Here is a 26,500-nt window from a genome sequence, read left to right as displayed (position 1 = left end):
ACCATTGTTATTAATTGATATGATTGTATTACATTTGCCATCTTCTTAGATGGTTCCTACTTATTGTTATAGTTGCTCTTTTTTTTTTCTATTTCTCTTTGCTTTTTTGGGGTTGACCTTTTAAATGTCACATTTATCTCCACAATTGTCTTATTATTTATACCTCTTTGAAGTATTTTTGTGTGTGTGTGTGTGGTTGTTCTCAGGTTTATAGTATTCATCCTATTTCATAAGAACAAATAACTTTGTCATTTCATATGTAGTCTAAAGACATAATGACAGTATACTCTCAATTCATCTTCCCATACTTTCTGTCATTTTTGTTACATTTTATTTCAATTAATTTCAATTATTTTTGCTTTAGACAATCAGTTATATTTGAGGAAATTAAAATAATAAAAAATGAATTTTATGTTCATCTTCATTACTAGTTCTCTTCATTTTATTTTTATGGATCCAACTTACGTTCTGTTATCACATTCCTCTGACTAATGAACTTTTTTTTGACATCCTGCTGGAGGTGTACTGGTGATAGATTTTTTTCTTTTTTCTTTTTTTTTCCCAGAGAAAAGTCTTTATTTTCCTTCTATTTTTGAAAGATATTTTCACAGTGTATAAAATTCTGGGTTGATTAATTTTTCTTGTCTTTTGACACTTAAATGTTGTCATTCCTTTATCTTCTGGTTTATAAAATTTATAATGAGAAATTTTCTTAATTCTTATATTTGTTCCTTTGTATATAATCTGTCTCTTTCTGTTTGTCACTGGTTTTCAGAAGTTTGAACATGAGATGTCTAGGGATTTGTATATGTGTTTTGTGTTTATTCCAGTTGTAATTCTATGATATTCTTGGATTTGTGGTTTGGCACCTATCACTAATTTTGGAAAATTCTCTGGCATAATATCTTCAAATTTCATATATTTCTTTCTTTTCTTCTTCTGGTATTCTGATTATGTGTATGTTATGTCATTTGATATTTTTTCACAGAAAAATTATTTTTTCTACTTGTTTGATTAATTTTTCTCCTCTATCTTCAATTTAACTATCAATTTCATTTCAATTTTTCAGTCTACCAATAAGTTCATCAAAGTCATTTTTTACCTCTCTTATTCTGTTTTATTTTTTTCTAGGATTTCCATTTATTTATTTATTTTTTTAGTTTCATTTGTTTGTTGAAATGATCTACCTGATCATGTATATTACCCACTTTTTCCACTGGAGCCCTTTACTTATTAATCATAATTATATTAATTTTCCTATTTGATAGTTTCTACCTCTGGTTCATATCTATGTCTGCTTTTTTTTTTATTGCTTCCTATATGTCTCATAAATTGTTTTTTGTTGAAAGATGGAAATTTTGCATTGGAAGTAGAAACTGAAGTAAACAGTATTCTTTCCTGGAAATGGGTATGCATTTTGTTTTGTTTTGTTTTTGCCCTGCCTTTATTTTAAGTGGTCAGTCTTATTAGGAATTGAACTGAGTATAAGCTTCAAGTTCTTCTAATGAAGGATTCTCTAATGGAAACAGAATATAAAACACATATATAATTTAAAAATTTTCAGCAGTCTTATTTTAAAGATTTTATTATTTATTTATTTGAGAGAGAGAGAGAGAGAGCATGAGTGAGGGTGGAGGAGCAGAGGGTGGAGAAGCAGGCTCCCAAACAGGGAGCCTGATGTAGGGCTCAGCTAGCTCCCAGGACTCTGGGATCATGACCTGAGCTGAAGGCAGACACTTAACCGACTGAACCACTGAGGTGCCCCTCAGCAGCCTCATTTTAAAAAGTAAAAATAAAGGTGAATTTGATTTAAAAATATATTTAATTTAACCCAGTATATCCAAAATAATACCAACATGTAGTTCTAGTTACATTTGAGTGCCTAATAGCTGCATGTAGTTTGTGACAATAATATTAGATAACAAAACTTGAGTATTTCCTGTGTGTAGGATGGAAGTTGGTTTGTCCAAGAGTTTTTCTCAGTGTCTTTTCTAGCGTTACCTTTAGATTTTCTGTTAATGCCTATTCCTTAAAGAAATTTTCTCTCCATGTTCTTGACCTCCCACTACTAGTAGTAGTACACTGCTGTTACTTTATTAATTCAGTGCCTGGTAGGACACACTGGGGGGACAGTCTCTGTTGTTCTGGTTCAGCATTCTTCTTAGGCAGTACTTTGTCCCTGCATCTCAGGGTTGGGGTTTGCTCAATAATCCTTCTCTCTAATGATCTGGACTCAATGTACGTTTCTGCCCTTTCCCCAGGGTTAGAGAATATTATTTGTTTTCTTATTTGTTTTCTTATTGCCACATAGTTTTGTTACCTGTGCCTTAAGTGTGTTGGTGTTTTCTTCATCCCTCCACAGACTTATAGTTTTGTTCCATAGAAAAGATAAGGGAGAAGGATACAGGTAGGGCTTTGTACCTTTCCTTCAGGGCTGCTGTTCCACTGCCCCTGGCCCTGTACTACAACAGTGACTTTCTCAAGACTCTGGTCCTACCCCCAATTATGGTAGCATCCAGTGACGTTTGTGAAGAGTCTGACAGTCAACACAGTTTACTGGTGTTTTTGCTTCCTGAGAGCCATATGTCACACTAGCTCACATTCTACCTTCAGCAAGCTGGTAACTTTTAGTAGAATTACCCTCACTAACTTGTATAACTTTGGATATCCAGCATCTGCCTCAGGTAATCAAGAGCTAGTGTTCTTTTTCTCCTTGGAAACATTTGTTTTTCCTTAGATTTAACGTTATTTGCTTGCTTTATGCCTCTGTTATCTTATAGATTCAAGAAACATTTTAATTTTGCAGATTTTTCTATTTTCTTAATGTAAGGGGGGAAATGACACTGTTTTCAGCTTTCTGCATCCCAAGCAGAAGCTGGATTTCCTGATGCTTACTTTCGAGAAATATAACCCTAATCCTTTGGAATCACCAATGTACCTCACTGGAAGTTACTGATATTCAGAGAGTAAAGTCTAATAACTCTTATAAAACTCTTTAAGTCATACTTTATTATGCTTCAGTTTATATTGAGAAACAATATATTTTGGTTTGTTTTCCAAATGTAAAGTATAACAACTTAAATATTCTTTTTAGTACCACATCCCCCCACCCCTTCAGAGAGGCTGATATCTCAAATAAAGGGAGGACTGCTCCTCTTTCCACTTCCTGGCACATAGGAATCAATGACACAGATATTTCTTTCTGAGTAGAATAATGGGGTTGATTGGTGTCATGGTGAGCAAGCAAATGAGACTGGGCAGTGGCAATCTCTATATCCTCTCAGGCATGTGAAGCCACACTCTATAATAGGGTGATATACAATTGGATGTCCAGGGTTGATCCATTTACATTGTTTTACAAGGGAAAAAGCTCAGACCACATATTAAAGATTTATGTAGCCAGTTACACTGGACACTAAACATATATTAAAAAAACATTTGGAATACATTGTTTCTAATCTGACACTTTTACCTCCAGGTATGGATTGTTGCAATGACCTCAGCTTACAAATCACAGCTCCTAAATGAGCCTGTGGTTTTATTTACACCCACCATTTTTTGTGTGTTTCATGTTGTTTTTTTTTTGTTTTTTTGTTTTTTGTTTTTTGCTGAAGCTTGCTGTGACAAGTTAGAGCCCATCTGTCTGCTTGGTAACAAGCAAAATGACAAACATAACATAAGAAACATTGTTCAGATATCCAAGATTGTTTTCTACTATTTGGTTTTACTAATATGCTAACATTTAGAACTGATAAATAAATGAAATATGGGGAGAACCTTGAAATTGGAATCATCTTTATGAGAACTGCATGATGGCAACAATATTTTTAAATTGTCATTTGTTCATATTCACATTTGTTATGCATCTCATATTTAAGTCACTACCTCTCCAAAAGGTTCCAATGCTGTGAAATAAATTAGCTGTCATATTTTATACCAGTAGGGAAGCAAAGGAACTGCCTCTCTCTTTAGAGCTGGATTTTTACAGGAAGATATGGACATGTGGTATGGCTAGTATTTTGTTTCCTGATCTAAAATTTTTTTTAATGATGAAAAAACCCACCCTTCACTATATATATTTTTTCTACTATAATTACTGAGATATTATGGTAGAAAAATTAGATGTTGGTTTGTGTGCCTTTATATCTTTAATTATCACTATTAGGAGGTGGAACGTTTTTTCTCTGCGACTGTCCTTTGCTTTTTTTGTAGTGTTACAGCTGTGCTTGGGAGATGTTCTGTATTTTTTGTTTAAGGTAAATTTAATTGAAAGATTTAGGAATTTGATAAAATAACTTAATCAGAGGAAATATGCATTTGACACATTTTGTGTTCCTTCCCCAGCATACATCCTTGTCTCCCCCAACTTCTCACAAAATACCTTGTATGTATGTAGAGGGTTAAGCGTAAAAAATGTGCTCAATTGAATTCATGAAACCAGGTCAGCTGACTGTGGGATACTCTCCTAATGATGGCATTTGACTATGAGATTCTCCCTCAACCTTCTTACGTTTCTAAAAACTGCCTAACTTTGACTCTAAAGCATGCATGAGCTAAAATATTGTGCAGTTCTTACACAAAAGACTTATAAATACCCACCATTATTGCTATTATTAATATTCTTTTGTTTTAAAGAGAAAAGTACCAGCTCCTCTCATTTCAGAGCAAATAACACAACTGTAAAAGCTGTTGCCAAGCAACCTACATTCACAGCTCAGATGGGCTGAATTGTTTATATTCATATGTGGATAAAATTGACCCACTCCTTCTTTGAAAAATATGTATACGAAGTCTTTGAGATATTTCTACTAAGATTTTAGGGTGTGGGTCATGGCATTATTGTTCTGTAGGAGGTTCCAAATCTAACACATCAGATGTATATATCTCTTTCATTACTTTTGCCAATTTACAGTATACATATCTGGTTTGGGGAGTGTTTCCCCATTAGATTGTGAGTTTTTGGAGGACAAGGATTGTTCTCCTCACACATAAAAGGATCCTATACATAGCTAGCATTCCATAAGCGTGTGATAAGAGATGTGTTAAAAATGATCTTATACAATGTCTGCGCTATAGACACTTTCTGCAAAAAGATTTTTTGCTAGAACTTAGGAAGAAGAAACTCTTAGATTAAAGAATCCAACAATATTAAATTGTGATAAGCCAATACTAAAGCAATAAGTTAAAAAAATACTGGAATTTACAACATTTTAGAATTAGAAGAATCTTTATGGGACACTTATTCCAGTGGTCTCAAACTTAGTTCTTATTTGAAGCACACAGGAGCTTATACACTTAACTGGTCTAGGATGAAGTTTTGAATTGGAGTATATTTTTTAAAGTTCCCCAGGTGATTCAACTGTAGGATTGAGAACCACTAATACAGTCCAACAGTCTCATTTTGTGGTGGAGAAAATAGCCTGAGAAGAGTGAGAAGTGTGAGGTTGTGAAGAGAACACAAGCTCTGGAATTACCAAACTACCTGCCAATGTGTGATTTTAGCCATCAATTTATCATTGTAAAATGGAGATAATAACATCTGTTTGTGGGACTTTGGGGAGATTGAATGGGATGACACGTATAGTGCAGCTAGAGCCATGCCTGGTGGGAGCCAGGCAAAAATCGACCCTTCCCTTAACAGTTTTATGGGTTGCAAACATAACGTCAGATCCAGAACCTGGATCCACTGATTGCCAGAGCCTTCATTACCATGGAAAGCAGCAAGGATACCTTTAACTCTGATGTTTTTACTGGAAAGGAGCAAGCATTAATGTATCTGTCAAGATCCCTGCAGGAAACACATGAAACATCCAGAAGGGTAAACAAAGAGAATTTAATGAAGAAACTTTTTTCAAAGGTATGGTAAAGTTAAGGAAACCATCAAAGTACCATGAAGCAAGATAGGGCCTGCCAGATCATGAGGTCAGAGTGGTCATTGGAACCTGTTATGACCTGTGGCTGCAAGAAATAGGTCACCAGGAAGAAGCTGCAGCCCAATTAAAGGAAATGAGCTAGTAACCAAACTGCAGCCTGGCAGGAAGAGAACCGGGAATAGATCTCCCTCTCCTCTACTCCTTGATTTTCTGCTGGTGATCACACTGGCTAAGACAGAGAACAAGGAAGCCCAATTGATGCAATTCATAAAGGTCAGTCTCCTAGTGCCCAGAGCAGGGGGAAAAAAAAGGAGACGGCTCTGACAGGGCAGCAGCACTATGCTGGGTACTTTATGTGCATGTCTTTAAAGCTTGTGTTGCTTTGGGGCTAATCCAATTGAACATAAATTGTCTGAAATTACTGATATTCTCTGTAGCACAGATTTCAATGCCAGGAGTTCACATATATCCACACTAACTTTGTCCTGAAATAAAATTCCTCAGGCAGTAAAACCTGAACTTCACAGCTGCATATGCGTCCACTATAGAGGAGGCACAGCTTTCACTCTGGCAAATGGCTGGCTTTGTTGGAGTAGATTCAGCGGGGAAATCAGCATGCAGAGCCTGCTAGCCAGGGACACAGAATAACCAAAATCCACTCCTGTCTCAGCAGCTGCCTGCTTTTCCTGAGCCGTCTGTTCACCTCTTTGTTTTGTAATTTATCCACAAAGAAATGAGAAGAACACCTGCTTCTCATTACAAGATTGAGATGTTTTGAGGGAAAAGAGGATCATTCTTTATGGAAGAAAGATGCTATCTACTTAAATACAAAGTTGAGGTGGGAGCCATTCTATTGGCACTAATTTTAGTCAGCAAAGAGGACACATAGAAGATACCTGACATTTTATTTCTTTTAATAAACCTATTTTTGAGAATCACCTGGAGAATCAGAGGAAAATAAGCAGCCTCTGCCGTTGAAGAGTTCACAGTCTTGTGGGAGGAATCATAAATGAAACCTTTCTTAAAAGGGAGTAATATTAGATTAGATAAAGGTTTTGGTATCCCTATAAAATTTGCTCTTGTATATATTAATCTAGTGGTAGCTAGCTAGCTATATACTTATTTATTTACCTGTCTACTTAAATTTTGCTTATAAGATGATCTATATAAATTATTTCATCACTTCAAATGCATCAAATCCTGACCAGGAGTACCTCTTGGCTCCTCTCCTACCTGACAAGCTTTCCCTTAGATTTCCAGGGTTCTCAAACATTCACATCCATATCTTGGTTCTTTCTGTAACCCCAGCTGATTCCCTACTGACTTGAATCTTGCTCTGAATAATTTATCCTAACTCAGTTTGTCATTTTTTTACGGTAAATTTCTCTGTATTAGCCCTATTCAGCATCCTCATTTTCATCACCACCTGGCAGGGGAGAAATTTTATTCAGTAATTTTATAAAATACCTATTGTGGGGACCTACAGACAGTAAATGTTCTGTTGCTTTTTCCTCTTTGTTTAATGCTGGAGGGTGTGACTTGTTCAGTAACTGGGATATTAAGACCAAGAACCAGGGAAATCTTAGGCTTATGAATAAATTCTTAGCCAGATTTATGACAGTTTAAGGTAAGAAGTATCTCATAATAATATTGAGGGGGGAATAAAGACCTCATAGTTGACATGACTATGAGCCAGAGGTGAAAGGTATAGCATTCCTAGAAATAGCTTGAGCAAAATTTCAGGGTCAGGCATGGGCACAGTATTCTCTGGTATGGGGACAACACCATCCTTTCTGGGATAAAGAGTTCCTGGTGAGGTGGATTATGTCACCTACCACTTATGGTGTGCCCACAGCATATCTGGAACTGTGCCAGCTCACTTACATATACAACTTCCATTTAGACTGAATGTTTGTGTTCCACCCTCCAAATTCTTATGTTAAAACCCTACCTCCTAGGGCACCTGAGTGGCTCAGTTGGTTAAGCGTCTGCCTTTGGCTCGGGTCATGATCTCAGGGTCCTGGGATCAAGCCCCTCATCAGGCTCCCTGCTCAGCAGGGAGTCTGCTTCTCCCTCTCTCTCTGCTCCTCCCTGCCCCACTTGTTCTCTCTCTCTCTCACTTAAATAAATAAATAAATAAATAAATAAATAAAATCTTAAAAAAACACCCCCCCCCAAAACCCTACCTCCCCACAAATATAAGGGCCTTTGGAAAGTAATTAGGTAATGAGGGTAGAGGCTCCATGAATGGGATTAGTGCTCTTATAAAAGAGATACACCAGAGAGCTCCCTCACTCTCTTTCTACTGCGTGAGGATACAATGAAGAAGTGGCCATCTACAACCCAAAAGAAGGCCCTCTCTAGAACCCAACCATACTGGCACCCTGATCTCAGACTTTCATCCTCTAGAACTCTGAGAAATAAATTTCTGTGTCTTGTAAGCCACCCCATCTGTGGTATTCCGTTATGACAGCCTGAGCTAAGACAAGCTCAAATCCTCACAATACAGAAAATTGTGTTACACAGCTAGCAAGCAGTAGAGTCCTGTTAGGTATGAGCTCTGTCTGCCTATGATCTCTCCATGGCAGTATGTTGCCTTATTTTATAATATCAGATTGGTGAAGGAGGATCAGATGTCAGGGTTCCTTGAGAACCAGAAATAAAGATTATGGGAAAGATCTGGTTGACATTAGAAACAATTTTTATGTGTATCATTTATAGAAGAATGTTTTCTAAAGTAATCATACCCTGCCTCCAAAGATTCTCAAGCACTCAAGCATATTTCAGTTTTTTGACTCTGCAAGTATTTTTTTTAATTTAAGTATTCACCCTATAAAGTCAGTTGCATAAAATTTCTGTGCTCTGTCCAAACCCTCCTGAATCTGGTGGTTATTTTTCTCTAATTCATTGCCTGAGAAGTAGTAGGAATAATAAAGAGAATGAGCGATGGCCAGCTTCCACTCAGTCTTCCATTTTGTAGCACTTTGTTATAATGGCTTAATAATGTTGTCCCTTTCCCATCTCCACCCTATCAGAAAGAATTTTATAGCATACTAAATATGCAAGACCTTGAAATGATGCAATCTGAAGTATAGGAATTGCTTAATGCAGAGAAGAGAAATTCTGTGAGGTCACACTAGCATTCTTCGTCTTTGAAGAATACGTATGATATGTTTACCATGTTCAGTCCTGGGAAGGTCACTTGGCCTTTAGATATAGAACCAGAGGTAATTCAGAGGCAATGGCAATAAGCCTTCCAGTAATCTAGATCTTGGTTAATGTAGGAGGCTTTGTTAAAAGGCATATTGAATGCCAGAAATGGATTTACACTAGTGAAATTATTGTCTTAATTAGCGCTATGAGTATTAGTAAATGGGCCTTCACTGGTGAAATAAAATGTATTCAAGATATGGCTTGGCTAAAATATTCTAGAGATACTCTAAATAGGGGATAAGAATCTAGTTATGGCTGGGGCGCCTGGGTGGCGCAGTTGTTAAGCGTCTGCCTTCGGCTCAGGGCGTGATCCCGGAGTTCTGGGATCGAGTCCCACATCGGGCTTCTCCGCTGGGAGCCTGGTTCTTCCTCTCCCACTCCCCTGCTTTGTTCCCTCTCTCGCTGGCTGTCTCTCTGTCACATAAATAAATAAAATCTTTAAAAAAAAAAAAAAAGAATCTAGGTATGGCTATGGTCTGTAGCCTCAAGAAAGTTTCCAGGCTCAATTCTAAAATGGTACACTGTCCAGCCATTGGTTTAAGATAATGTCTGTTTTCCTAATGGAAACCATAGAGAAAACAATCCCATCTCTGGAATGTTCCTGTGTCTGCCTTGAGTAATTCTTTCAGGCCTGGTATAATTAGAACACCTAAAATAAGGCAGAAAACTGCAGAATCTTTTGACTTAAATGATGTAATGCATGAACTATATTGTGCCTTCTACCTAATAAACTTTTTTCAATAAATATCTATGTGTTTAGCAGAAGTAGCTAGACTTTAAGTACCTCACATGTTTAAAAAAAATATTTTTAAGATTTTATTTATTTATTTGACAGAGAGATACAGCCAGTGAGAGAGGGAACACAAGCAGGGAGAGTGGGAGAGTAAGAAGCAGACTCCAGTGGAGCAGGGAGCCCGATGCAGGGCTCAATCCCAGGACCCTGGGATCAGGCCCTGAGCCAAAGGCAGACGCTTAATGACTGAGCCACCCAGGCGCCCCAGTACCTCACATCTTTAAAGACCACTGTTACAAGTCAAAAGAATCCAAGAGGTCTTAGATCAGGTGGTGACAGTTAACCTTCCTTATATTTCAATTACTTTATTGGCTATGCACGTTTTTGGGGATTCAGACCAGTACTGATAACTTTTAAATATATATTAATATGTAATATTAATTATAATTATATATTTTTATATAGTGTATATAGAATTAATTATAATATAGAATATTAATATATAATAAATGTATATATTATAAGTGCTAACCAACCAGTTTAGTAGTAGGACTTTTAGATCAAGCTCCTTCCTAGGTTGGCAATAGCTTATATTAACAAATTTTTATTTCCTAACAACCCTTATTAGTTCTGGTTAGTGAGTTCTCATTTGTTTATCCATTTTGGGAAATAGGAGCAGAACCAGAAATATAGCCATTAGCCACGCATTTACTAATTGTTCTTCTGTGCTGTAGTCATACCTTTGGGGAAGTACCACCTATCACTGATAATTCAGAGCAGCTAATAATTGCAAATTTGATGACTGTGCCTATTTTGCCACTTCTATCTCCACCTTGATTTGTTTGTTTTTTCCTAATTGATAGCTGCTGCCTTTATTATGAATTATTAACAGTAAGAGTAAGTTTTGTTGTTTGGTAAAATGATAAATTATTCTTTTGTTCTTAAGGTTAATTGCAGTTCCTTGTGTCTCATTCATGCTTTAACATTCCTAATGGGTATAAGTAAACAAACCATTGAAAACATAAATATAATTGTGTGGGAAGATAGTTTAAAATAAATTGCACAAATTCTTTTGTGTTTAGGTGCAGGAATGGTAATATAAATGTGCAAGAGGTAGGTATAAGGCAGTAAGGAAAAGAGGAACTGTGGCCCCATCAAAAGACATTTTTAATACTTTTCTTTCTGAGCTGTTCAAATAAAACTGACCTCTGGGTGCAGTGGATTGTACCAAGCAAAACATTGGAAACGAAACTGATGCTTTCTAAAATTCAAGGTTTTTATAAATAAATATCTTGAAGAAATTGATATTCTCTAGCTCTAAAAATATTTGTCTTAGTTATTGTTTATTTATACCATTACCAAAAAATGATGTAAAGATAGAAATAGGTGGTTTCTAAAGCCCAGAGAATATGACCAGATTTTATACAGACTGAGACAACTATAGCAAGATCACAGAGTGGTTAAATATTCAAAACCTCCATCTTCCTGTCACAAATGTATAGTGAGCGCATTCATTTCCCCAGAATACCTGCATTTTATAGTCTTGGGATTAATGTTCATATGACAATTAGTCATTATAGTTAGAAGGAAAATATAATTGAAAAACCTATAAGGAACAAAATGTTTTTCTAATAGCTACAAGCCAAATGTATAAATCTTACAAGATAGAACTTTCTTCTTCAACTGTCTGATATTTATGGTCTTGGTGCCTTCAAAAGATGTGACTTGTGAATATTTATCTTAGCGATATAACAAGATGTAATGTCCTTCTCATTGAATTGTGTTTTCAAAGCTCAACTTTTCTTAATCTTCCAAAGTTCCCGCTGTTAGAAATGTTTAGCTTCTGATGTTAACTTTTAATTTTAAACAAGCCTGAATTAGGTTTATAATTTTTAAATTTTACAAATATTAGGGTCCAGAACAATAAGAACAAATGAATAGGACAGTTTCTTTGTGCTTGGAATCTTATTCCATAACATTCCAGGAGAAAATTCTCAGTTATTAGGAAATATACTCTATCATTGGTGTATGGACCAATTTGCCTTAACAGCTCCACGACATATGGTTTGTACCTGCTGCTTAGGTGACTGTGCCAGAGTAGTTTGCTCTCACTGAGAGCAATAGCTTTGTTGACAGATTCTTTGGCTTGGAAAGGTGGTAGAATTCCTAGATCAGGCTTCTATGGAGGGGCAAGGCTCAATAGGGAGCTCACCATCCAGGTGAAAAAGATGACTGCCAGGGGCACCTGGGTGGCTCAGTTGATTAAGCTTCTGAGTTTTGGATTCCGCTCAGATCCTGATTTCATGGCTTGTGAGATTGAGCCCCACGTTGGGCTGTGTGCTCAGCGGAGTCTGCTTGGATATCCTTCCCCTCTGCTCCTCCCCCCACTCACTCATTTGCGCACGCGCGCTCTCTCTCTCTCTCAAATAGATTAAGAAATCTTAAAAAAAAAAAAAAGATGACGGAGAGATAGCTTTGGAAGGGGGAGCTGATAATTTGTGGGAGTCGATCTATGGATGTACTCCTCAGCAAAGAGGAGATCAAAGGAGTAATTAAGCTAAGAAACCAAGGGTTAAATATTGTTTATTAATAGCTATACCTAGAATACATTCAACAGAAAGGTCTGTTTACCATGTTCTATCACAGCTTGTGTTTTACATCTCTTATTTCTTGATCAATGCAACATCAAAAAATGCCAGAGTCATAGTTTTTCACTTTGTATACTCAGTACATGAAACATAATAGGTATTTCATATATGTTGTCCTTTGATTAAACTGGACATATTAATAAAGACTCTTTTGGTTACAAGTCACAGAAACTGATTTGAACTAACTTAGGTGAAAAAGATGAATTTATAATCAGGTAAAGACCCCATCTAGGTATCAGAAAAGTAGCTAGAACGAGGCATATAAATGCCAATAAGGTATTTTCCCATCACTACCCCTCTGCTAAATACTTCCCTCTCCCTCTGTGGACCAGCTTCCTCTTGTGCATCAGCTCACATAGTAGAATACATGATTGTAAATAAGCACCTACATTAACATGATATAAGGTCAGTCTTCCAGTAGGAAGAAATATCTTTCTCAGCCCCAGGTCTAAATTCTCCAAGAAGAGAGGCTGTTTGTTATGGCTTTGGATCAGTTGTCCCTTTATGTCTGGCAAGGGTCTTGGGCCACCTGGCTGCCTGTAGCCCAATGATTGCATGAATGGGGGGAAGCAGGTTTTAGGAAAGGGTAAATGAAACAATTCTAAAAGTAGGTGTAACTTTAAAAGAACCAGTGTTAAAGCAGCTTAAGAAATATATACATATGTGTATATATTATATTATATTATATTATATTATATTATATTATATATAATTTTGTCTACTACATACATTATATGATACTATGTACTGAATATCATATATAATCAATTATAGAAAATATATATAATAATATATAATATGCATTATATATGTGTGTGTGTATATATATATATATATATGCATGTATAATGAAATCAACATACCTTTTAGAGACTCATCCTGCTCTTAGTAAAACTGTACAAAGAGGAAAAGAACCATATGAGAGGTTTCCCTTAAGAATCTTTTGTTGGATGTTGGGTCTTAAAAATTGGGAAGGGAGCAGATCCTCTATTCTGGTGAAGCACTAAGTCTCCAGACAAGAGCTGTTGCTTAATAAAGGCTTCCTTCTTTCCTTCCTCCCTCCCTCTCTCCCTTCTTTTCCACCCCACCCCCACCCCGCTTCTAATAGGGTAATCCATAGCAGTGTGGCTGCTTCCATTTCTGAAAGGCCCTGTTGGTAAAAGAACATAGGCCTCAGAATGAAAAGAGTTGCAAATATATGAGAAAAGCTCTATAAATTACTGCTAAGATAGGTAAATTGGATTGGTGATAAATATAATAGAGGGAGGCATATAAAGGATTCAATGTATTTATTTAAATTGTTTTAGTTATTAAGGACTTTATATGCACATTTGCTATACTACACAGGTATTTTGGTATCCCCAGAGTTTTCCACATATTTTTGACATACTTAACATTATGTTTGATCTCTTACATTATTCTAGGCACTGTTCTAAGCATTTTACTTACTATCCCATTTAATTGACATAATAACCATAAGGGAGGCTGTTAGCCTCTTGTAACAGAGAAGAAAACTGAGTCCAGATGGGTTAAATAACTTGACCAACGTCACATGTGTGTGGTAAAGCCAATACTGAACCCACTTGGTTCTAGAGCTCACCTTAGTGTGCAGTCCATATAAATTTCATCTACCTTTTCTGTGCAGTTACAGTGGCATGACAAGTTATATAGCTGATAAAGTTAAGAAACACATTATTGGAAATATTTTAGTAAGTGAGAACTATGACGTTATTATATAAAGGTGAGGAAAGGCATACCATAATTTCCTGTGCTTTTTTTGGCTCTAAGGTGACAGATGGGACTATTTTAGGAAGACAAGTGTCTTAAAGAACTTTGGGGTTTCTAACATTTTACTTTTCAGTTCAGATGCAGTCATTTGATTAATGAAGTATTAGTGTGAGTTTCCTTAATTTTCAGGCTTAAAAACAAGATCACTGGAAGAACATATGATAAGTTTAAGTAGCAACTATGGTCGGCATCTATCTCTTTCCAAATAGGACCTTTTAAATGATCAGAGAATTGGCTACATTAAAACTATAAACATGTGTCATGGAACTTCTGTCTTTAACCTTCTCGCATAGGGTATCTTAAATATCAACTCTACACCATCATCCCTTCTTTCTCCCACTCTACTTTTAATTGGCTGATGTCACTGAATCACCAGTAAAATAACTTCCAAATTAGTTTTCTAATACTCTTTGCATAGTGCTTTTCTAATCTCAGAATCCTTTTATGTTTGTCCTTGCATTAATTTTATGTTCAGATGTGACTGACATGTTCACAAATGGACAGCCCTAAAGAAAGTAGATCATACACTATTCTCCTTTGAATTACTTGCGACCTAATACTCAAATATTAGAAGTGAAGGTCAGACTTGCTGTATATATCTGGCAGGTCTTAGTTGGAAACTACCTTAGGCCAAAAGCAGCAGATGCTCTGTTTTCACAGTTGTTCATAAGCATCACATGAAAGTAAAGATATCTTGTCTGTCTAATCTGGTCTCAACATTTGACTGGGGTATTTGGATGCAGGCAGCATTTGTGCAGAGTGAACTTATAAATCAACTCGGATCATATCTCTTATCTACTTTGATCCCTCCCATGGCTTCCCATCTCATTCAAAGCTCATGCCCAAATCCTCCATGACCTAGTCTCCTCTGACTGTATCTTTTAACCCTGATTCCAGTCACTCCTTGATTTTGCCCAGCACGTTCCTACCAGGGCACCTTTGCATATATAGTTCCCCCTGCCTGAAATGCTCTTCCTCAGACATTCCCAAGGCTCACACCGTCTCCTCCTTTATGTCCTAACTCAAATGCAGCTCAGTAAAACTTTCCCTAACTACCCTCATAGAAATGTCACCCCCTATCCCTGATACTTCTTTCTTTTCTTTCCTAAGAAATTATATCTGCCTTACTTTTGATATATTTTACTTACTTTTCTTATTGATTATTTTGCTTTGTGAATTTAGATATTTTTGTCTGTTTTACTCAGAGTCTAGAATAGTGCCTCAGTAAAATAGTGGTTGAATAAATGAAAAAGAAAAGACTACGTATACAAAAAACAGAGATAATGAAGAATGTGATTAACTCTACAATGGTGTTAGAAAATATTTGGGAAGACTTTTTGGAGGAGGTAATATCAAAACTGGGTTTTTAAGGATTAATGGGATTTTTCCAGGAGGGCAGTTTGAAAGAGGGCATTCCACACAGTTAAAACAACAACATGTGTAACGGCACAGATATAAAACCACATATAATGTGTTTGGAAAACTCCAAGCTTTAAAATACTGATGAATATTAATATGTATTAAAATAAGGGTATTATAATTTATTCTTTAAATAATGGAAAGGCCATGAGGAGTTTCAAGCACAAATGATAGAGAATCATGCTCTGCTCTGGCAGCAATGGAGAACATGGATTTGAGGAAACTGAAGCTTGATTTAAGAATACAAATTAAAAGCCTTAGCAGTAATGCAAGCTAAGAAGATGAGAGACTGTACTATAGGGTGTGTGTGGAGGGGTGGTAACAAAAAGAATTAACAGGAATAAATGATTGTGTGTGTGTGTGTGTGTGTGTGTGTGTGTGTTTGGGGAGGAGATTCTGAGGACTGGAGGAGCGGAATTTATAATGTTGATGAAAAATAGTGTTGTTCAGCTGAATTATCCAGTCTCTCTCCTATTTGTTGACACTGATGCATTTCTTAGGATAATCTCTGAGCTGTTCACCTTCATTTGATAGATCTTGAGAGTTCCAGAACTCTGGTTTATTGCTAATGGGATGCAGGTAATAGGATAATAGACCTTTCTTTCTTAAAATCAATGGAAATAGGGGCGCCTGGGTGGCTCAGTCGTTAAGCGTCTGCCTTCCGCTCAGGGCATGATCCTGGCGTTCTGGGATCGAGCCCCACATCAGGCTCCTCTGCTGAGCCTGCTTCTTCCTGTCCCATTCCCCCTGCTTGTGTTCCCTCTCTCGCTGGCTGTCTCTCTCTGTGTCAAATAAATAAATAAAATCTTAAAAAAAAATCAATGGAAATAGCAGCAAAGCAGTCTAAGCTATATTTTCTCTCAACATGCATAATCTTAAAACTTTCTGTAAGATCTCAAGACTGCTGAACTTTATTTTGAAGTTAATGGAAAACTATTGATTTTGATTCACTGAAATAAAATAAAAACTATTCTCTGACAAATCTTCTGCATAAAATTATTCTGCATATGAAATATATCAATGTTTGCTATTTCCAGCTCAGTGTGCATTATTAATAGAAAGAGGATAAAATTTAAGTCACAGTGACCTGGTCTGGATATCATACCTGCAAGATGACCTTTGGCAAAATTACCAAATCACCATGAATCTTACTTTTCTCATTAGTAAAATAAAAATAATGCCTATATCACAGGATAGTTTTGAGGTTTAAATGAGCCAACAAATAAGTGTAGGGTCCTTCAATTAGAATAACAAAAACTGATTCCAGCTAATGAGCAAAAAGGATTTATCAGAGGGAAGTCAGGACTTTAAATATTGGTAAGAAGCTAGAGAATGGGCAGCAATGGGCAGCAATGGGCAGAAACTAAGGCAACAGGAACCACGGAAATAGTTTCCTAACCTAAAGAGGTCTAGATGCCACCACTAGAAAGGATGTGTATCAACGATTTACATTTTTCATCCTTTTATCACCTTCTCAAGACTCTTAAGTCTCAGGAAGGAGCACCCACCCTGTTGGCCGATTTGGCTTCTCTCGGCTTCCATACCAGAAAGCTGATCTAGGAATTTCTATCTCAAGACCTCAAAAGGAAATTTGGATGCTGGGAAAAGTAGAATGGATTTTTGCTAGCCAAAACATTAAACTGATGACTTTGAAGCTGTTTTGACCGTAATCCACAGCAAAAAAATACATTTTATATCATGACCTGGGGTTTCAGGTGGATATGTATGTTTGTATTTATATATAACCAAGACAAAATTTTCTCTAAATTTTTTCTTAGCATATATGTTATACTCAGTTTCATTTTATTTTATTCTATTTCACTTTTTAAAATCCTGGTTCATGGGCCATCATGTTGATTTCATGACTTATGAATGGGTTTCAATACACAGGCTGAAAGCATTTTATTACACTGTATATAATATCAGCAAATTGTAGGCACTTTGTAAATGTCAAGTTCTCTTGCATCACCCTTCCCCCTTCATTCTCCCTCCCACTTTCCCATCAAATAAAATTGCAAACAGTGGCTAAATAACCAAGACACCCGAGGTCTCTTTCATTTTATTGACCTAAAGACATAGTGTTAATCATATTTTCCTAAACAATGGAGTTGTATTAAAAAATTAGGATGTTTAAGAGAAACAGGTTATAAAGAAAAACAGCACTGAAGCAGTAGTAAAATGAAGAGAATAAGGTGTAATTTAAGCCTCAGCAAAACTAGGATTTCCTTTTTGAAATAGCGTAGAATAGTTTTCTGTTCCATACATATGGCATATGTTGCTGCTGTCTGGTATAAGACTTGGAAGATTAAGCCCACCTTTTCTCAGTTTTCCCTGTATTGAAAGAACTATTTGGCCTTTTTTTCAGTGCAAAAAATATATTTTGATCTAAAATGTTGGGTTTGTTGTTGGGGGAGTTTAGTGGCTTGAATTAGTAAAATAGTGGATTCAATTCTTTATTTCGTGCGTGCGTGCATGCGTGTGTGTGTGTGTGTGTGTGTGTGTGTGTTCGTTTAGCCACCAAAGCATTAGGCTCATAATAGGTTTGTGCAAAAGGACTTGAATCTGTTTATATGCTTCAAACACAAGAAAAATCATAGGTTTAAAGTGCAATGAGTTGCTTTTTGGTCACTATTATTTAAACAATGTCAAAAAAGCTTCCACCATGCATCCACACTAGCATGCCTCAGCTGGTTGTCACTTCCCAGCAATCTTTTGTTTATTGTTTGTTGATTCCCTATCCCATTTCCAAGGAGAACTATGGCAATTCCCCCTAGATTCAAGCCTTCAGCACTCAATCTATCCTTGTCAAACCCTGAGTGATTTCTCTAATTTGTGTTTGAGGTGTACCTAGTTGAAACTCCTCTATTTTTCTATCTTCAAAGAACTCCGTGTCTCTCCACCAGAGACACCTCTGATTCTCAGTCTCATTTCTTCTTGCCTCTTCTGAAACCTAAGCGTCTATGTTTGTTCCTTCTCATTTGCATCTTCAAATTGTCCTTCTCCACCAGAATTATCTTCTCTTCTTACAAACATTCTCAGATACCATAGCAAACTACCCAAAACATCTTTGCTCAACCTTCCAATTCTCTTAAGCTGTCATACTGTAACTCTCCTTTCCTTCAAATGCTACATTTCTTGAAAATGTATTCTTGTTACTTCCACTTCTTCATATTTATTCTTTCCTGTGTCTCTAATCAAGCTTTCACCCCACCAGTCTACTGAAACTGTTCTGAGTCTTCATGAGAAGACTATGCAGGAGGTGTTTGTTTTTTTTTCGGTTGATTTCCCTCACAAAGCTCTATTCTAGTTCCTGACTCCTTCCTTGTTCTTTGTCCCCAAGCTGTACTCTGAGGAGTAAGCATTTTCTAGAGCTCTCTCCTGACATCTCTTGGGATGGCAGTTGGAGAGAGGATTGTAGAACCATATGGCCTTAAGTTCGGGGTCTGCCACTATGAGCTGTGCCATCTTGCCCAATTTATTTATCTTTTTCAACCCTGTAAAATGGAAATAATAACAGCACCTATATCCAAGGGTTTCTAGAATATTAGATGAAACAATGTCAGTAAAGTGCTTAGGGAGTTTTTGCAGGTAGTAGATGTCAGCTATCATTTTTCCCCCCAAGAAAATAGAAACCCTTCTGTTGGGGATGAGGGAACACTTTGCCAACTTCCCATAGAGAGAGGTCCTCCATGATACCACTTAAGACCTCTGTCTGGGCCTTCACTCTCTCTTCTCCTGGTGTGTTAGGGGAAAGGGCCCCGGCATTTTGTTTAACCCCTCCTCTTCTTTCCTCTCTGTTTTCCTCCTTTACACCCAAAATTTTGTAGGGCAGTTTTCAGTGGGTAAGTCCGTAATATGCTAGGGCTCCATATTAGGAAGTCTGTTGTTGCTGCATCCCTAAGCCATGGCCTTCAATACTTTTTATACTTGTCTGCCATTTCCTTTATCAATTTTAGTTGGTCCAGAAGTTGGGCAGAGAAAAGAGAGTGCCAACTCATTGGGCCCCCTCAAACCTCAATAAGTATTGTTTTCTCTTTGTCTATTATATTTGATTCTAAATTCCAGCCTTTCGCTGCTATAATCCATCCTACGTACTGCTGCCTATAGTCTTCCCAATAAAAAGCTCTTATGGTGTCCTCTCTTTTACAACAAATACAATTGCTCCATTATTTATAAACTTGTGTGTGGATTTCCCTGAAACATTCATGGTCCTGCAGAGAATGGTCTGATTCTCCCACTGCTGCTTTTGTGTTACTTAGTGCTCAATATGGACTAGACTTTTCCCTAACAGCACATAAGTTTCTGCCTCTGTGCCTTAGCTTATGCTGTTTCTTCAACCTAGAATAGTGTCTGACCTTTCTTTATTTTTTTAAATTCTGGTAATATTCTGTAACCACCTCCAGTGTCATCTTTTCAGTAAAGACTTTCTTGATCCCCCAGTCTGATATAATTTATTCCTTCTTTTGTATGTATTTTTCAATTCTCTAATGACACATTCTCCTAATTTTAAAATTTATAAAGAGGCTATTTTATTTTCCCTTGTACAGTAAGATCATAACCTTTAATCCCTTAATCTTAAAGGATCCTGTAGTTAGTAAGTATTCAATAAATATTTTGTGATTTAAATTGAAATTAATATATAATACAGGATACCCATTGGACACATTTTCTACCTATTTGTTCTTCTGTTAAAATAAGGGTTTTTTTTCCCAAGAAGATAACTGTGATTTTAGCTGCAGTAATAAGCCATTTCTTGACTAAAGGGCACAGTAGTTATAGCTGTCTGAGTAATTTTCTTGAAGTTCCAGGCTGAAAAAGTTGATTAAGGTCTTAAAACTTACAGTTGAATTGAAGGCAAAAGGTGGCATTGGAATGCTCTTTGACAGCAAGTGGTTATTATGGCAGCAGTGAGATTCATGCAAAATTTTCAGTGAAAATGAGTCAGTAAGCACTCAAAGAATGCCCTCACTGCTTGTTTTCTTTAATTGATGCCATAAAATATTTTTCATGGAACAATATGCACAAGGCATTGAGCTAGGCATACTAGATATTCAAAACCTAATTTAGAAAGGCCATAATATCAGAGATGGGCAACCTATTACACTTGAGAAGCTTTTCATGGAACTTCGCTTTCTCCATCATAAGTCACTAGGACCAAAGAGCCTACAGGTAGACCTCACTACACGCAATGCAGGAGTAAAATCTGTGAGAGAAGGCATCATACCTCCCGTATTTGGTATTGTAGCCCAACATCATGTTCTGCATTGAAATAGACATTACTTACTATCTCTTATATGGTAATTTTAACATTTACTACCATTTCGTGCTTTTTTGAAATGTTTACAATTAATTTAGAGAGATGGGTTTAAGATACCTCCATGTTATGCAAATCAAGGGGCTTATTTTCCCAAATAGTTTACGTAATTCTGCTTAAAGAGACTGACACTATAACATTTTAACATAAAACTAAATTGTGACCTAAGTGGCTACATTGGTTAGTTTTGAGGAAGTTTGTAACAGAGTGGATTTATCAAAAACACCCATTCTAGCAGTTTAAAGGGTGCATGTTTAACTTGCAAACGTGTTTAAGTTGCCAAAAAGTAAGTTAAAATAGTATATTTGGTAACATACTGCTTGAAAAATTGAAAGAAGTCAACAAATTACAAATGATAGTCATTTACTTAATGTTATAAAGTCAAACAGGTAGCCAGATTTTCTGGAAGTTATACTAGTAACACAAATTTAAATAAAAATGGTAATACACTTTTAAAAAAAGAAATAGTAGATATAGTTGCTGAGTGCATAAATTAGCAATAATTCTAATACATGAAGGAGGCCTCCATCACATCTAGGATAATGAAGGCTTCTTGCCCAGTCTGTGCCCTGAGAACTGATGAAGATTTTTCTGTCCAAGCTCTCACCAACTGTCTGCCCAGCAAAGTTGTGCTGATCTCATTACCCGGCATGCTCATGATTAAAGGTTAGTTCTTCTAGAAAATTCTTTCCCTCCCATATCTTTTCTTTGCTCGCTCCTATTTAACTCATCCATCAGATCCTAGTTTAGTTTCCATACAATTTAAATCTAGGATGGGTGTCTGATCTTAGATAACACTGAACTTTTCCAACCACCATGCTTATCATACTGTTTTAAATTGTTAGTTGACTTAGAAATTAGTTGAATAGAAATAGTTGTCTATTTCTCCATTTACTGTTACTTTCATATGAGCAGGGACCTGTATGCCTTGTTCATCGCTATATTTTCAATATCTAAATATTCTACCTGACAACAGCCAGGGTAGAGCCACTGAGTGAAAGCCATTAGTTGAAATATTTAAGTGGGACCTCTGGCTTAACCTGGCTAGTCATCTGAACTCTTCTGAAGAACTAGTGGAATCCTGGTGCCTGACTAAGTCAACTGCATGGCAATCTGGCTTGAGTGAGGGAGTCAGGAAGGATTGATTGGCAGGTGACACACTGTGGGATCATGGAAGAAAGGAAGGACAATGTCCAGGCACTAAGCTAGAATAAAAGGCCAAGGGACAATTTGTTTAAAACATCCACCTGGAGGACATGGGCAGGAGCAGATACAATGCAATGGGGACTAAAACTAGAGACACAGTGACATTAAAAATGAGTAGGAAAGAAGGGTGGGCTGAAGAGCCTGAAGGCCTTGCAACATATACAAAGAGTTGTTTTATAGAGCTTCTGACCTAGAGCACAGAAAGAAAGAGAACTGTTTAAGCATGCTGGTCCAGTTTGGATAGATGTTGCTATCCTCAATTTCCCACAAAATGCCCTTTAACGTGGAGAAAAAAAGGGCATAATAATTTCCCAACTAAACCTGACTGTAAAACTATTGTTAGTCTGGGGTGAATTTAATGTCTTGGACTGAAATGAAAACTAGTTGCTAATTAATAGATAATTTCTTACTTGGAATAGACCAAGCTCCAGTACTCTAAAGGAAAGTGGGGAGACATTTTATTTGCATTCTGTGGTTTCTGGCAAAGAGGTCCTGGCCCAAGACCAACCAGAACATTGGGCAGGTATCTTCTGCAAGTGTCTTTTTAAGTAGTCATAGAACTTTTCCTCCATATCTATTTGACAACTTACCACATCTTAGGAAATATCAGAGCAGAAGTATTGGTAGTGGCACATGGCATTCCAGTAGGTGTATTTTCAGCAAGTAAATGTTGCTCCCCCTCACACCCTTTTTATGCGGTCCTATTTTTTTTTTCCTAATGTGTAGTAGCACTATTAGAAATTATCTTTTTCATGTAGATACTTATTATCTGCCTCCAGCACTAACATGTAAGCTCTGTTAGTCTAGCTTGTTCACCCCTATATTCCCTAGCACCTAGGACATTACCTAGCAGGGAGTAGGACTCTGTAAATATTTGTTGAATGATAAATTAAGGAAAATGGATGGAGTTTGGAATACTTCTGTCTTCAGTACATGTTGTGGAGTGTACTCTATCTCTTCAATCAGTGAACCAGAGAGAGGTGATAAGAGAAAAGCTCTCTCTAACTCAACAGAACCATGCTTGAGAATCTGTGCATGCTGGTTCACATTCCAGCTGAATGCTTGATGACACATTCTTAGCAATTCATGGGATCAAGCCATACATCTTGTCCATTAGCAAAACTGGATAGAACTCCTATTTCTGAAAATAACATCTAATTGGAAAATAAGTTTAGAAATTTCTTGACATCCTTGATAGGATAAACAAGACATGGTCTTCATGAAACAAGGATAGACAGCCAAAAGATGAGAACATGAGGAAGACAGAGATTGAGTAAGGAAGGAATAAAAGAAATGGAACGGCAAAAGTAGATTAAAATCTGTGCTAAAGAATTAAATTGACACTGTGGATAATTAAATGATGATGCATATGCAGATGCTGAAGCTATGGATGTTTAACATGTACTGAACACTGCACGTTTCAGAATATGTGCTAAGCCCTATGCATATGTCACTGGCTCCCCATCTTCCTAATCATGGCTACACACTAGGATCAACTGAAGAAAAAATTTTAAATATCAGCACATTACCCCACACCCATATTCTGATGTAATTGGTCTAGAGTGGGATTTAGGCAATTCTACATCACTGCGTAACTCCAGCAATCACTACCAGCAGTGAATAGAATGTCTCATGAATTGTGCAATGTCATAGCCCTAAGCCTAGCCATCTTTTATTATTACTATTATTATTATTATTATTATTAAATTTCACAAGTGATTTGAGTAAAAAAGCCAGTTTTGAAAACTATCAGCATAATGTGATTTCTTTTAATTTCATTTTGGAAGGATAGGCTTAAGATGGTCTCCCAAAATACAGAGAAAAAGCAAATAAAAGTAACAAGAAAGCATACTATAGATATGGGAAAAAATAAGAAAGAAATGCAAACTAAGAATTACAGGCATTCTCATGAGAGAGGCCAAGGCTGTTAGAAGAGAAGTAATTATTTACAGCAAAATTGAAAAAGGTCTTCAGTTACAAAGATAGGACTTATTGAAGGGCATGCCATACTTCAGATAAAATTAATTAAAAAAGAGGCATCTAGACACATCCTTGTAATATTTATGAACTTCAAAAGTATAAAATATTCTTATGAATCAACAAGCCAGGATCAGAAAAGAAAACAGACAAAAACAAAACAAAACAAAACAAAAAAACAAAACTGGCCACAAAGGTATAAACTTGGGCTAGCTTTGGATTTTTATGATAGAAAATTTAAAAATGTTCATAGAATTTTGAGGAAAACAGTATGTTATCTGTGACCAGCCAAGATGTTGCCCTCAGGTGAAAGCAAGAGATAAACATTTTCATTTAAGATCTTAAGGACCTGCTGAAAAATTATACAAATATATTCTCCATCTGACTAGATTTTATAGTCATTAGATTTTTATCTCACAGCACACACCAAATACATTTTAGACAGATTAAACCATATGTGTGTGTCTGTATCTATTTATAATATACATTATATATATTAACAGTATACTGGAAGATAATATAGACAAATATTTCAAGGTAATGGCATGAATCAAAAAAGAAAATATTTATAAAATTGGCTCTTTAAACATCTTTTGCCTACAGAAATCATGATAGACCAAATTTTATTTTTTTTATTTTTCATTTTTTTACAGAAACACATTTATTTACTAACCAAAGGGATGAATGTAATTAAAACAACACTTTGAAATAATTGCATGTAAAATGTTTGTGTTAAAGGTAATTGAACACAGTAATAATTATAACAAAAGCAGTATGGAAATTTGCTCAAGGAATTGAGCTTGTCCATCCTCACAGCTAATTCCAGTCCAAAACGCTGATGGAATTTTTACTCTACTTTTTTCAAAGACCCAAGTGCAGGTGACATTGTTTTTGACACATTCTACCACTAATTTTCTATCTTCCAATTTTTTTGTTACTGTGTTTTCCTTCCCATCCCATTCCTGATGTTGAACCAATGTGCTATTTGTGAAGTTGTAGACAGTCTGAGTTTTTCTGCCATCTGCTGTAGTTTCTTCAAACTTCTCTCCCAGATTACATGAAAACTGTGTTGTTTTCAAAGTGTTCTCAGTTTTTATGGTGAGGTTTTTCCCATCAGAAGAGATGATACAATCTGGTTTGACCATTATACCTACTTTTCACAGAGCCATTCCTATTCCTGCTTCCTTCATATATTCATCAGAGCCTTTGTTCTTCACTAAGCATTATCTTCCTACCTGCCACTGAATGGTGGCCATGGTGGGTGTGGCAGGGGGTGATAGACCAAATTTTAAAGAAAACAATAAACTAGGAATATATTCTCAACATATATAATAGACTCTGTGTATTTGTAGATACATATATACACAAACATATATGTGTATGGGTATATACATACACACACACATACACACACTGTAATGTTGTAACAAATGTGAAACAGATATGGGCAAATGACATAAACAGATAATTACTGAATAGAAATTATTTTTTGAGTGAATGTGTAAGCAAAAGTTTTATTTACTTTTTTTCGGATTTGGTGACATATAACTCAACATATATCATTGTATAAATTTAAGGTGTACAACATGTTGATTTGATACACTAATATATTGTGAAATGATTACAACTGTATGATTAGTCAACACCTCTGTCACCTCACCTAATTACCATTTCTTTCTTTCAAGTATATAATACAATATTATTAAGTATAACCACTGTGCTGTACACTAGAGTCCCAGAACATGTTCATCTTATAACTGAAAGTTTGTACCCTTTAACCAACATCTCCCCATTTCCCCACACCCAAGCCCCTGGGAACTACTCTTCTACTTTCTGTTTCTATGAGTTCAGCTTTTTTTTTTTTTTTTTTTTTAAGATTCCACATGTAAGTGAGATCATACAGTATTTGTCCTTCTCTGTCTGGCTTATTTTACTTAGCATAATGTCCTCAAGGTCCATCCATGCTTTTGCAAATGTATTTCCTTTTATATGGCTGAATAATATTCCATTGTATGTAAATACCACATCTCCCTTATTCATCCATGGTCAGATATTTAGGTTGTTTCTACATCTTGGCTATGGTGAATAATGCTGCAATGAATATCAGAACACAGATATCTTCTTTGAGGTACTGATTTCAGTTCCTTTGGATATATGCACGGAACTAAGATTCCTGAATCATATGGTAGTTCTATCTTTAATTTTTCTGAGGAAACATCATTCTGTTTTACATAGTAGCTGTACCAATTTACATTTCACAAACAGTGTACAAGGTTTCCCTTTTCTTCACACTCACTAATACTTGTTGTTTCTTATCTTTTGATAATAG

At 36.2% G+C, this 26,500-nt stretch overlaps 1 protein-coding gene and 1 pseudogene across 3 annotated transcripts in view; one reads left to right on the top strand and one right to left on the bottom strand.

Annotated features, from left to right (window-relative positions):
- GRM1 (glutamate metabotropic receptor 1) overlaps positions 1-26,500 on the top strand; it is a 390,861-nt gene that overhangs the window by 193,477 nt on the left and 170,884 nt on the right. The gene's annotated exons all lie outside the window — the stretch shown is intronic.
- On the bottom strand, positions 18,978-25,427 carry LOC113259654 (fatty acid-binding protein 5-like; annotated as a pseudogene).

The sequence above is a fragment of the Ursus arctos genome, unplaced genomic scaffold, assembly GCF_023065955.2.
Source record: "Ursus arctos isolate Adak ecotype North America unplaced genomic scaffold, UrsArc2.0 scaffold_13, whole genome shotgun sequence".
NCBI classification, from domain to species: Eukaryota; Metazoa; Chordata; class Mammalia; order Carnivora; family Ursidae; genus Ursus; species Ursus arctos.
The sequence above is the reverse complement of the archived record's forward strand: the minus strand, read 5'-3'. Positions and strand labels throughout refer to the sequence as shown.